Source organism: Triticum aestivum, chromosome 1B (assembly GCF_018294505.1).
Source record: "Triticum aestivum cultivar Chinese Spring chromosome 1B, IWGSC CS RefSeq v2.1, whole genome shotgun sequence".
Taxonomy (NCBI): domain Eukaryota; kingdom Viridiplantae; phylum Streptophyta; class Magnoliopsida; order Poales; family Poaceae; genus Triticum; species Triticum aestivum.
In genome coordinates, this window is record NC_057795.1 from 239,759,033 (window position 1) to 239,771,140 (window position 12,108).

At 42.7% G+C, this 12,108-nt stretch overlaps 1 long non-coding RNA gene across 8 annotated transcripts; it reads left to right on the forward strand.

Annotated features, from left to right (window-relative positions):
- Positions 1–5,582: 5,582 nt before the first annotated feature.
- On the forward strand, positions 5,583–11,223 carry LOC123117588 (uncharacterized). Of its 8 annotated transcripts, XR_006457439.1 has the most exons (4): positions 5,583–6,248; positions 6,924–7,028; positions 7,216–8,008; positions 9,649–11,223. It is a non-coding gene; the product is annotated as an uncharacterized lncRNA (long non-coding RNA). The 8 variants fall into 8 exon arrangements; XR_006457433.1 differs by having other exon boundaries at positions 5,583–8,008; positions 9,649–10,688; positions 10,760–11,223; XR_006457437.1 differs by having other exon boundaries at positions 5,583–8,008; positions 9,649–10,338; positions 10,505–11,223.
- Positions 11,224–12,108: the final 885 nt, after the last annotated feature.

The window sequence follows — 12,108 nt, forward strand, 5'->3', positions numbered from 1 at the left end:
TGCCTTTCAAAATATATACTTTAGCATTCATAATTTGTTATGTTATTCAGGAACCAGGAGGCATAAGTTTTAAAAAATCAAACAAAGAATTAAATGAAATTAGTTGCTTACTGTAATTATGCAACAAATTAGAAAATTAGTGGGTCTAATAATTGAGCCTGCAATTAGAAAGTCCAAATTGCTTATGTTAACACAGAAGGTAACCATAAGTTACACAGTAAAAAAGAAGGTGAACATACGTGACACAATAAAGCCTAGTTTGATGAACTCTATCCCACACTTTGTGGTGTTTAATGAATAAAGCTACCCCTCAAAAAGAAGTGACACAATAAAATGTACTTAATACATGATGAACATTTAGTACAGGAGAAAATCTTAGAAACTGTGGTCAATTACATCATATAATTTGGTTCTGTACAAAATAAAGATTCCTCTTTTGTGTATATATCCTAAACACCACCCCCTTGCGATGCACTCTTTGTCCTTGGTTGTTGCTCTTTGTCCACAAATTTGGTTATTCCCCATCCAGCATGTCAGTTGTAGCCTTGCATCCAACATGTCAGTTCCAGTCTCCTAAGCATAGGAACAACATTTTACGACCCAATGGAGAAAAGCCGAAACACTGACGCAAGAATTAACCTGAGAAGGTCGTTCGTCAAGTTGACTACTAGCAGAAGATGATACATCTAACCGAAGTTGCCTGGAGATTTCTTATATATCCCATGCTCTCTTCTGCAACAGTTAGTTGGAATGGCATATAAGATAAGTGTGAGGTACTGCCAGAAGCTCACTCTCAAAACGGCACATTCTTAAGCATGTGTATGTAATGATATAGAGGAGTTTTTAATTAAGAAGTAACCTGAATAAGTTATTGTCTATTTCTTCTACGGACAATTGTTTATCTTCTATATCCATTGCTCTCTGCTGTCATGATTAGAATGGCAAACAAAATAATTCTTAGGCATTGATATTACTTACTTGCTTGTTCACAGTCATAAAATGAAATGCAAAGAGAGCATAAAGGTAATATGTTATAGCATATATCTGTATTGTAAGTACCAAAAGAGTAGTATCTTTCCTTTTTTTTTCCAGCATAACAGTCTACTTATCTGATGCACTTGGGCTAACAGGAACATAAGAAAACACCAATGACTAATCATTTGGACGGCAGCAGGGCTGAGTCCTACACAGAGCTAGTCAAGTCCTCTTGCCAAGATGGAAAGTTTCTTAAAAGTGCGGAAACATCCATAAGATTCCATCTCTCTTGGTCTGTTTTATTCTAGAGCCTTACTAACCAAATAAATATCAAAATTTTGAAGTAAATTCTATGCCTAGAAACCAAATAAGAACTACACTGAAGATATTTACTACAACTATTTATACTATTTTAGACTACTTTTGCATGAGACTGTAATCAAGAAAAATGAATCTAGGTGATAAGATATTTTATTTGACCAATCAAATAAATAAGAACAGGTAGGTAATGGATTTGACCAACAAAACCAAATACTTCCAGATCTGTACGAACTTCTAAAGAATTGATCAAATCTTAAAAGTTAGAATGGCAAAGCAGATACAGTAATGATCTGTTACAGGAATAAGCAAGCATGTCCGCTGACAATACGTAGTAGCTGATTAGCGATGATGCACACAATGCGAACCTGTGTTTCCATGACTATCAGGATAAAGGTCTACTTTTCTGCAAGGATAAACATGGAAGTGGAGTGATCAAGCACACTGAATAGAGTTTTCATGACTTCAAAATAATAAACAGAATAATGAAATAAGTTTTGAAACATAGAATTTTGGAGCTGCAACTTTTGAAGCTATACAAAAGATGCAGCTGAAGAGGAGGATGTAACAACCTGGATTTTGGCCCTTTTCTTTTTCTTTTGATTTACTTGGTTTTTGCTCTGTTTTTCTTTTTGGAGTGGTTCTGCGGCCTTGCCACCTAGAAAATCATCCTCATTCCCCCTCACAGGTGGCTCATCATTCTCAAAACCTTGCCAAGATCATGTCACTTCACTCCGTGACCAAACCCTAAAACCTTTTTCTCGGGAATATTCCTTTTTCTATTAAAGGAATAGCCCTATCTACCCTAGGTTGTGAAGCAACCTATATTTCGGTCCATCCAAAAGATCCCTATTAATTCTCATAATTCCTTTGGGTCATATATAGCTCAAATATGCCCAAACATTTCCTTGGCCATTTCAAAAATAATTCCCCAAATATTCCTTTTTCTATTCTGTCCTAAATGGCACTTTGTGAAGGAAGTGTTATTTATATTTTTCCTAGTTGCTCCCAACCTTTTTGGGCATGCTTATAAGTCCAAATAATTGCCTCATGCACAAGTTCAACTTTATTTGCCTAGCCAATCTTCCTTAGTGAATTTTCAAAGTTTTTGTCAGACAGAAGGCTTTGTGAAGGACGTACTAGCTAGGAGTACCCAAATGAGTTGAACTTTTTCACACTCCTTAATGTGCTCATATTAAACAACTCCACCCATTCGCAGCCCCATCCAATTATCTATGTGAGCACAAGAGCAAATCTTTGATTCTGGCAATATTTTCAGGTTGTGAAGAAAGTGCATTTTATATTGCTTCAAAAATCTTGATAAATTTCCAGATCATTATTAGACCCATAAAACATCTCTCCACCCAATTTGGCATCATTTCATTGATCCATTTGAACACCAAAATTATTCCAAGTTTCTGGACAAAAATGATGTTTGTGAAGCAAGTACCATTTTGGTGAACCCATTTGGTATGAGCTTTTTACAACATCTTTATATGTTCATATAATGAGGATTTGCCAAGTTGCATCCCATTCCATAACTCTAGGTGAGTGCATCATCCAAATTTGGTTTCTGACCAGATTTGGCAGTTGCAAAGCAACTATATTAAATCTTGGTTCAAATCCCCTCAAAACCCCCAAGATCTTAGTCCTTCCTACGTTAATCATCCCAGACAACTCCATTGACCCCAATCAAGTTCCTGTTAATCAGCAGTGCTCTGCCAAATTTGATGCAGTAAACTTCAGAGCTTAGTTACCATTTAACCATAGCACCCCATATCAAGCCAATGCATCATAAATGCTCCACCCTGGAAGGACTAGCTCCCAGACATAGTTTGCCATCCTCTACAGCCCTCCCCATGCCATGTCGTGTGGTGACCGCCCAGCTGGCATGCACATTTACGCGCTTTTTGCACTGTGGCGTGACTAGAGCACCGTTTGTGCTTTGGCACCACTCCCCCTCGTCATCTTAGAGCTTGTGAGCATGTCTAGTGGCTGCATCTCATTGTCGCCGTTCCCATGGACCCCTCTCCCCCTCCGGCAGCTTCCTCACCACCGCAAACCGCCGCGCTCCCATAGATGTACAGTGGCGTTTTGGCTCTGTTCGTCGCCGTCGTCATCCTTCCCGTGCTCCATTGGCCTTTTCCTCCCCTTTAGACACTCCACTGTTCTCCCTCCATCATCTACCTCCTAGCTCGCGAGCGTGGGCACGCGTCCGCGGTGGTGCTAGCTCGACCCCCTCCTCCTCCGCCTATTGAAGACCTCCCCCGAGCACTCCGAGCGCTCCAGTAGTCCTCCCTCACTCCCAGTAGCACCCCGTCCTGTCAAACAAGCTCGAGGAGCTCTCTTGCCCTCCAATGGCCACCTCGGCTGCCGCCTTCGCCCACTTCGATTCAGGCGAACCACGCCCCCTCTCCACCTCCTACCTCCGCTAGAGCCCTATCCAGTCATCTCCAAGTCTCCCCAGAGCTCATCCTCTCCTCCAAGTCGCTGGAGTTCCGTGCCCGTCTTCGGCCGAAGCCGCCGTCTGCCATGGTCCATGGTACCCTCGCTCCCAGCATCTTCGAGGCCCGTTTAGTGCGTGGATGGACGCGCCGCCATCTCCTGATCATTTTGGTGGGTCGGGCGCCACCAGCGATGGCCAGAGCCGGCAGGACAAGCTCCCGCGCCGGCGACCTCCACCTGGACCACGGGCGAACGCGGGCAAGATGAAGACGATGTTGACTCCGTCCCTGGGCCCCGCTTATCGGCCTCTCTGCGCTAACCGCGCTGGCCCGCCGACGTGGTTAAGTGATGGGCCCCACCCCGCGGGACCCGCACGTCAGCGACCCCAAGCCTCAGCCCCACCCCTGCTGATGTGGATAAGTGGACACGGCTTCTTCCTGTGTACGCTTTCATCCACCGAAAGCGTATTTCCTCGAGAGCGCGTTCTGTTTTTCCTGTTAAGGGCCTGTTTGTGATGATTTTATTACAAGTGGGTCCCTGGCAGAAAAACAACTATATCTTTTCGACCGTAGCTCCAAATCATGTGATTGCAAAGCCCACTTCTTCGTTTTGTCGAGCCAGTTCTGATGGAATCATTTGTTGGTGTTGACAATGGTGATGATTTCCCCCTCCCGGAGGAAAGTTTCCCCGGCAGAATAGCTCTGCTGGAGCCCTAGATTGGTTCCACCAAGGTTCCTCCTTGTGGCGGCGGAGTTTCATCCCGTAAGCTTGCTTATGATTTTTTTTCAAGGGTAAAAGACTTCATAATGCAGAAGATGGGCACCGAAGGGCTGCCAGGTGGCCCACGAGGCAGGCGGGCATGCCCTATAAGGGTGGGCGCGCCCCCACCCTCATGGATGGTGGGTGGCTCCCCTCAGGTATTTCTTCCGCTGAAAAATTATCATTAGTTCCAAAAATGACTTTCATGGAGTTTCAGGACTTTTGGAGCTATGCAGAATAGGTCTCCAATATTTGCTCCTTTTCCAGCCCAGAATCCCAGCTGCCGGCATTCTCCCTCTTCATGTAAACCTTGTAAAATAAGAGAGAATAGCCATAAGTATTGTGACATAACATTTAATAACAACTCATAATGCAATTAATATGGATATAAAAGCATGATGCAAAATGGACGTATCAACTCCCCCAAGCTTAAACCTCGCTTGTCCTCAAGCGAAAGCCGATATCGAAAAATATGTCCACATGTTTAGAGATAGAGGTGTTGATGAAAACAAAATACGGACATGAGGGCATCATGATCATTCTTATAACAGCAATATATATATATATATATATATATATATATATATATATATAGGAAAAATACATCCTACCACCTAGTGGTAGTTACCCCACATGTCTCATATACTATCATGTGGTACTATATATACTACTTTATCACTCTAAATATGTTCATATACTATATCTAAGATATTTGAACGCAAGTTACATTTACATGAAAAAGTTGCATATGAGCCCATAGTTTTTGTTATATTCATGAAATACGTACATATTTGTACGTAAAAAAAAGCATGCTTAAAATATGGTACATACTATCAAAAAAGTAGTATATATACTACCTAAACATCGTTATATACTACATACTACATGTACATACTCTCGGTTTTTACAGATACTACATACAACATACCAAACGCAAGTGGTGGTAACTACCACTGGTGATATATATATATATATATATATATATATATAGGGCTGAACTATTCTGTAACCGGTAACAGAATATTATCCTGTTACCCCTCGCCCCATATAAGAGCCCGATCGCTGAAAAAAAGAAGAACGAGGCAGCCCAGCCCAACTCTCCCGAGCAGATCGTCCTCACCCCCACCATCCTCTCCTACCTCCCACCCCATCGCCGCCCCACCCACCTTCTCCGCGGCTCCCGCTGGCGCCTCGCCCTCCACCTTCTCCGCGGCTGCCGCTGGCGCCTAGCCCCCTACCTTATCTTCGCCTCCCGCCGGCGCCTTGCCCTCCACCTCCTCCACGGCTCCCGCCGGTGCCTAGCCCCTTACCTTATCTCCAGCTCCTGCCGGCGCCTGGCACCCCACTTTCTTCGCGGCTCCCGCCGGCGCCTCACCCCCACCATCTCCCCGGCCCCCACCGGTGCCTCTCTCCCAACTTTCTCCATAGCCCCCGCCAGCGCTCTCGTCCCCACCTACACAACAGGTCCCATGTGATGCTGCTCCTCCGCGCTGCCGTCCTCCCCATTCTGAACATCCACTGGCCGCCAGCTTGATCTTCACCAGAGTCACCATCCCCCTGTTCTCCACTACCATCCATGGCTGCGCTATCCTGCTGACATCCTCTGCTACCTCCACCTAGGCTGCACCACCATTAGCTCTTCCCGCTGGCATCCTCCTCTGCACCAAGTTGCTGCGGTTTGCAACCAGTGAAAATGCTATTCGACAAGTGCACTGCAGCAGGTAGCTAGAAACGAAGATGAAGCTTCTTTGGTATGTTACTGACCTTGTGCGCCTACTGAACTTGAGTGGCTATTTTTGTTGAACTTGAATGTGTTGTGGTATTATCGAAGTGTAGAACTTGTATGATGGCTGATTCTAAACTGCTGTTGGTTGCATTTGTGATGTTTTTTCTTGTGCAAAAAAAACTAGTGTCTTGTTTTGCTTATGCCGATCCCACAGTCGCTGCTGTCTGCGCCCCACATCCCCGTGCCACCCGTCGTCGGCTCCTGCTACGCAGAGATCCAACGAACATATTTTTTGGTTAATTTTTGGTTAGTTAATATTTCGGTGACGTGCTCAGTTTAGTTTCTTAATTTACTTCAGTGCAATTTCTTATTTTGGTTGGGTTCAAATTCTTATTTCAGTTCAGTTCAGTTTAGCAAGAAGAATATCTTTGCTGTAACTTGTCTCGGCTTTATTAGTGTCATACTTTCCTACAAAGCGAAAGCATAATGTTGTTTCACGTCATAAGGTTTTCTCTGAAACATAGGGGACCTAAGATAATGAAGCAATGTAAACTCTACTGTCTCATCAAGATCTTATCATGATACTTATTTGAACAATTCATCCATTTTGTTGGGGTTTCAACCTACCGGTTCCAGTATTCAAGTTTATTGAGCTTCTGACTTCAAATTCTGAACATCTTATGTTACTTGTGCGTACAAGGGGGAAACCGAACATCTTGCGAGGCTCCCTGCTGGATATCGGCGCTAGAGGGGAGCGGACACCGTCGTTGCCCCGTGACCATAGACTTCTCTTCTGCAATGCAAGGTTCATTTTCCTCTTAAAAATTCACACGGAAAGAATAGAGCTACTCCGTACACATTCTGCGTCGGTGTCAGAACATGTTATACTAATTAGTAAGTTCGGGAACTATGTTCCAAACTGAGCTTAGACAAGGAGACAGGGATGTATTGACAGAGTGTTGTGTTGTGTGCTGTTCATGGGGAAAAAGCAGATGCTCGTCATGGGTTATGAAGTAGACAAAGTACATAAGATGCCTACCATGGTCTATGAAGTACAGGCAAAAAGGTGCCACTCGCCGTCGGCTCTCTCTTGTCATGACGAACAGGCCAAGCAACGCGACTACGTGAGAAGGGTCAGCATTAGCGGGAGCAGGGTATGGATGGGGAAGGAGCAACAGTATCTTCACTGCTGCTGCTGATTTGTTTCCATCCTAGTACAATTAGTTGACCATCTCAGTACAACTATTATTGGGTGTGCCAAAACTAGATGCTTGACTGCCTTATTATTATCACTAGTGCTTTGTTTTCAGATTGCTCCTTCAGTCCAACCTGACCCCGCGTCCCACTCAGCCATTCGGTCTGACATCATCTTCGTATTCTTCTTCTCCTCTCACTCCACAAGATTTTTGCCAATTTTTCAATTCTACACTAACGCTGCTTCTAATAGGTGTATGTGTGATTATTGGTTCGTGCTTGTCTTAGTCAGCGCTAGGAGGAAATTTTAGAAAAAAATGTGTTAATGGAGATGCATGGGAGTTGTACCTCAAGTGTTTTCTTTTGTAACTGACGACACCAAGGTGGGGGGAAATTTTGTTCTTCGGTTATACGGGATTATTCATCGTTCATCAGTTGCTTAGAGGATGGTTTCCTTGGAGAAGCATCTCTACTGAATTAGGTGTTGAAAATGTTTCCTTGTGAATATATCAGTGGGGGCTCAGTTGCTGCTCTAAATCGAACAATTTGGAGGAGGAATGCATGAGAAACAAGTCTCCCGACGATGACAAGGTTAGCCATGTATTCCTATTCTTTTAGTTATCTCTGTTTCAACCATACAATTCAGCTAGCATAAGGTGGAGAAGGCAAAAAGAGTGGAGACACTGAAATTCATATTTGGCATAGTAATAAACAGTCAGAACCTTTACGGTCTTGCAACATATTCAGAATCAATATTCTACTCCAGTCAGATTCTATGTAAATCCTATTAGTCATGGCTTGTCTCAAAAAAATATAATGAGGACATAAATAAGTGAGTGGGAGGATTTTAAATTATAGAAGTAAACAATCCTTGAGAAGGAATTAATTTCTGACTTTCTGTCCGATATTTTTTCTCAGGAAGTTAAACTAAAAAATAATTCAAGAGCGATTAGAAGAAGTGTCAGACACATTTACGATGTAGTCATTTTTTGAACTGTTTGCTGCGAAATTCTTACGTTTCGAATGGAATGGTTACCATGCATCCAGGCTTATGTATAGCAAGATTGTATGGTGTTGGAGATCACAAGAACGCATGCACTGTAGTGTCCACCTGTTGTCACTTCCCATCTCATGTATTTTTCCGTCTCTAGCTCAGTCGGTTGTGCCTTGCTAATGCACTTCTATTATTTGATGAAACAAATAAAAAACGCTCTGCTGGTGCCTGTGAATTGAGGCAAATGATGCACTGGTTTTGTGCTTTGCTCACTCCATTGCTGCACTGGTTTGTGCCTTGGAATAGAGTAGGTTTATCAGTCCAACATGCATTTTTTTCATAAAAAGAAAATGTAAATGACAATTTGATGTGTGTGTGTGTGCAAGAAACGGAAATTTTGATTTGAATTAAAAACAAATGATCAGTTCGAATTAAAGAAAATGATCAGTTTGAATTAAAGAAAATGATCAGTTTGAATTAAAGATCCGTTTGGATTAAAAACAATGATCAGTTCAAATTTAAAACAATGACCAGTTTGAATTAAAAACAAGAAAGAAAAAAACGGCTCCAAAAAATATAAACATGGTAGTCTGAATAAAAACAATGACCAGTTCGATGTTTCAAAAAAGGTTTGAATCTAAAAATCCAGCCACCACCTCGTCGCCATCTCCTCCCTGACCCCTGTCGTTGTCTAGCCCTGCCTCCCACGCACCGTCAGCGGCCCCCGCGCGGGTCGTCCTAGCTCCTCCCAAGACCAACGCGTGCAGCCGCTAGCAACCTGGCCCCTGCACGTCACTGCCGACCGCGTTTGTTTGTGCCTCCCCGATCCACCGCGCATCGCTACTGCTGCTCCGGCGCCCAGACCGTTCACAGCCGCCACACCAGTCCGTTCGCCACTGCATGTGTTAGGTGTATGTTTTATTTTATGTTCTGGACACTGCTACAATTCTGAATTTATTGTTGAGTCGTACTAGTACTGATGAAATGGGAAGCAAGGTTGAATGGGATGCAAGTGTCACATGGATCCTCAATTTAAATGAGATGGAAGGTTCCACCTCCAGCCTACCCAAAACCACCATGTCATCAGTTCAAAAGTCCTGGGATGTACCTATAGAATTCTGAAAATGTGACTACATAATTGTTTTCTTGTGCTACTATATCATCAGTTCAAAGTGTACTGAAGATACAGCCCTAGGTGTGTTGTGGTGCATGCTTAATTGGTTATTGGTGTGTGTAGGGTATGACCGGCGACAACGAGTAGGTGGCACGTGTACCACAGCGACGAGACTGAGGTATGAAGCAGATGTGCGTGGTGAGCTCTCGTTTCATAAGTTCAAGTGCTTACCCCCTATAAAGTTCAGAGAAAAACATTATGTTGCTTATTGCTCGGCCCTATAAGGAGCGAGCGGAGGAATCCCCACCTAATCTACCTTGTCCCTCGACCTGATGCTCAACACCAGCCCGCCACCGCGACCTCTCCTCCCATAGCGTGCCGCCGGTACCTCCCCCTCCCCCAGCGCGCCGCCACGGCCCCTCCTGCCCCAGCGCGCCACCGGGGCCTCCCCCTCCCCCAGTGCGCCGTCGGGGCCTCCCCCTCCCCGCAGCGCGCCGCCGTGGCATTTGTCCAGCACACAAACAGAGTGTGAGGTACCAAAGAACGTCAGGTAGGAGGATTTTGGAAGAAATGACACAGGTACACACAACCGTGAGACTTGGTGCATTTTTACATAGCTTTCTCTGGAAGAACTGTCTGTTTTCTTTATTATCTTTTACCATGTACATATAATTCGCTTTATAATTTGTTTTTTGTGTAAAAATGACTTGCATCTGGTGTACAAATAAATCTATTTTCAATTTCAGAAAGTTTGAAAAGAGTAGTCTTGGAAGTACAAGGGCAAAAGTTACTGGGTTCAACAAAAACGAAAATGTTAGTTTCTCTTTTATGTGATTTTCAGTTCTTCCCCCGCGCTCTTTTGTGATGCTCTGGCAATAAGATGACTATAGTTATAGAAAAAACAGTACAAACTTTTTAAAAAGTTTATTTTTTGAACTTCTCCCAATTAATATACTGAACTTGATTATCTTTTTAACAGTACTTGCATCAGCTCGTCGGAATTGGTGTGTGTGCTTGTAACACAATCAGTTCAGATATTGAGAGACCATAAGTTTATTGACAAATATGTATATTAGTTCATGTCTTAAGAGTCCATAATTTTGTAAGGCCAGAAAATGCAAGGGCTTAGTACATCTTCTCAAGTCAGCAGCTAACCAAACTGGGTAAGTTTTCATAAATTCATTCTAGTGTCAAACGTTGGTGAGATTCCGATCAAGACTTTTGTCTATTCCAGCAACTTTGGGGTAGCTCAGTCAATATAGGAGCTGTGCAGTAAACAGCTTCAGTCGAGAAATCAGCAAGTTGTAATGCATAGTGTGTTCCAGGCACCTGTCCTAATTCCTAAAATATTCTACTCAACTTCAGCGCCATGCTCGGTCCAACCACATGGCTTCAGGGTGCCGGAGTTCGTCGCCACCATTAGTTCGGAGACTCTGCCACTGCCTGTGTCGCGACCATGGCCACCTGCGTCACTGCGTGCTCCGTCAATAGCCTCCCGCGCAAGGAAAAGCAACAGGAGTAGAGCCGTCTGAGATGCTCTGTTCTAGCGAGGTGGCTTATTATGTTTGTCAGTTTGTAATACTTTGGCCGCAATGTACTTGTGTATCTTTTTCTAAACGGAGCACGACAGAGATTATGTCATTATGAACTTTGATTGTGATGGTACTACAAACTCTATAAAAACACCAGTAATCCATTTTTACTGTTAGTTATCTTTTATACAATTCATATGGATTGTGCTCCCTATTACGAACTAAGGTACAAAAATGCACTATGCTCACCATTTTCTTTTAGTTCATTAGTTTGTAATGCTTTAAAAGAGAGGAGGTAAAAGTGAACCATTCAGTTTTGTATTATAAAAAGTGTTAACGTGAGAAACTTCAAAAACGTCTTGTTTAATAAGTTCCGCTTGTTCTGTGTATAGTATTTATTGAGCTAAAAATGGTATGGTTCATACATTCTTGTTGATCTCATTGTAATCGTCCTTGTTTTTGTGAGTTTCCTGATGCAAGTTTTGTGGTTAGTCCAAATGGGAGAAGGTGATCCGTCCAAAGTGTAATTATGTGACCTAAAACGGTGGACTGTTCTACAAAGGAGAAACGGTTGAATTAAAAATAGAAACGGTTGAATTAAAAATATTGATCAGTACAAGTTAAAAATGGTGGTCCGTTCGAAATAAAAGAAATGATAGAAATTCAACTTGTAAAAGTTCAAGCAAAAAGAAACCCATGCAATTCAAATGGGAGAAGTACAAGTCGTAAAATAAGAGAAGTCCAGAACATCATTGTAAAAAAATATTTAATTCAAAAAAAGAATAAAAAACATTTTCTTTTTGAAAAACTATCATTCAGTTCAATGATATAAACCATGCAAGTACAGGGACGACGATACAATAAAACGTTGAAAACTTACGAGCAAAAATATTACCCAAAACAGAGCAAAGTCTAGTTAGTGAAAATATGCTTAGTATAAACCCATGCAAACATCAGTTCAAGTACTCTTTTTTCGGAACCTATCAAAATTACTCTCCGAAGAATACATCAGTACAAACGTACACATAGATCAGTACAAGTACTTTGTTTT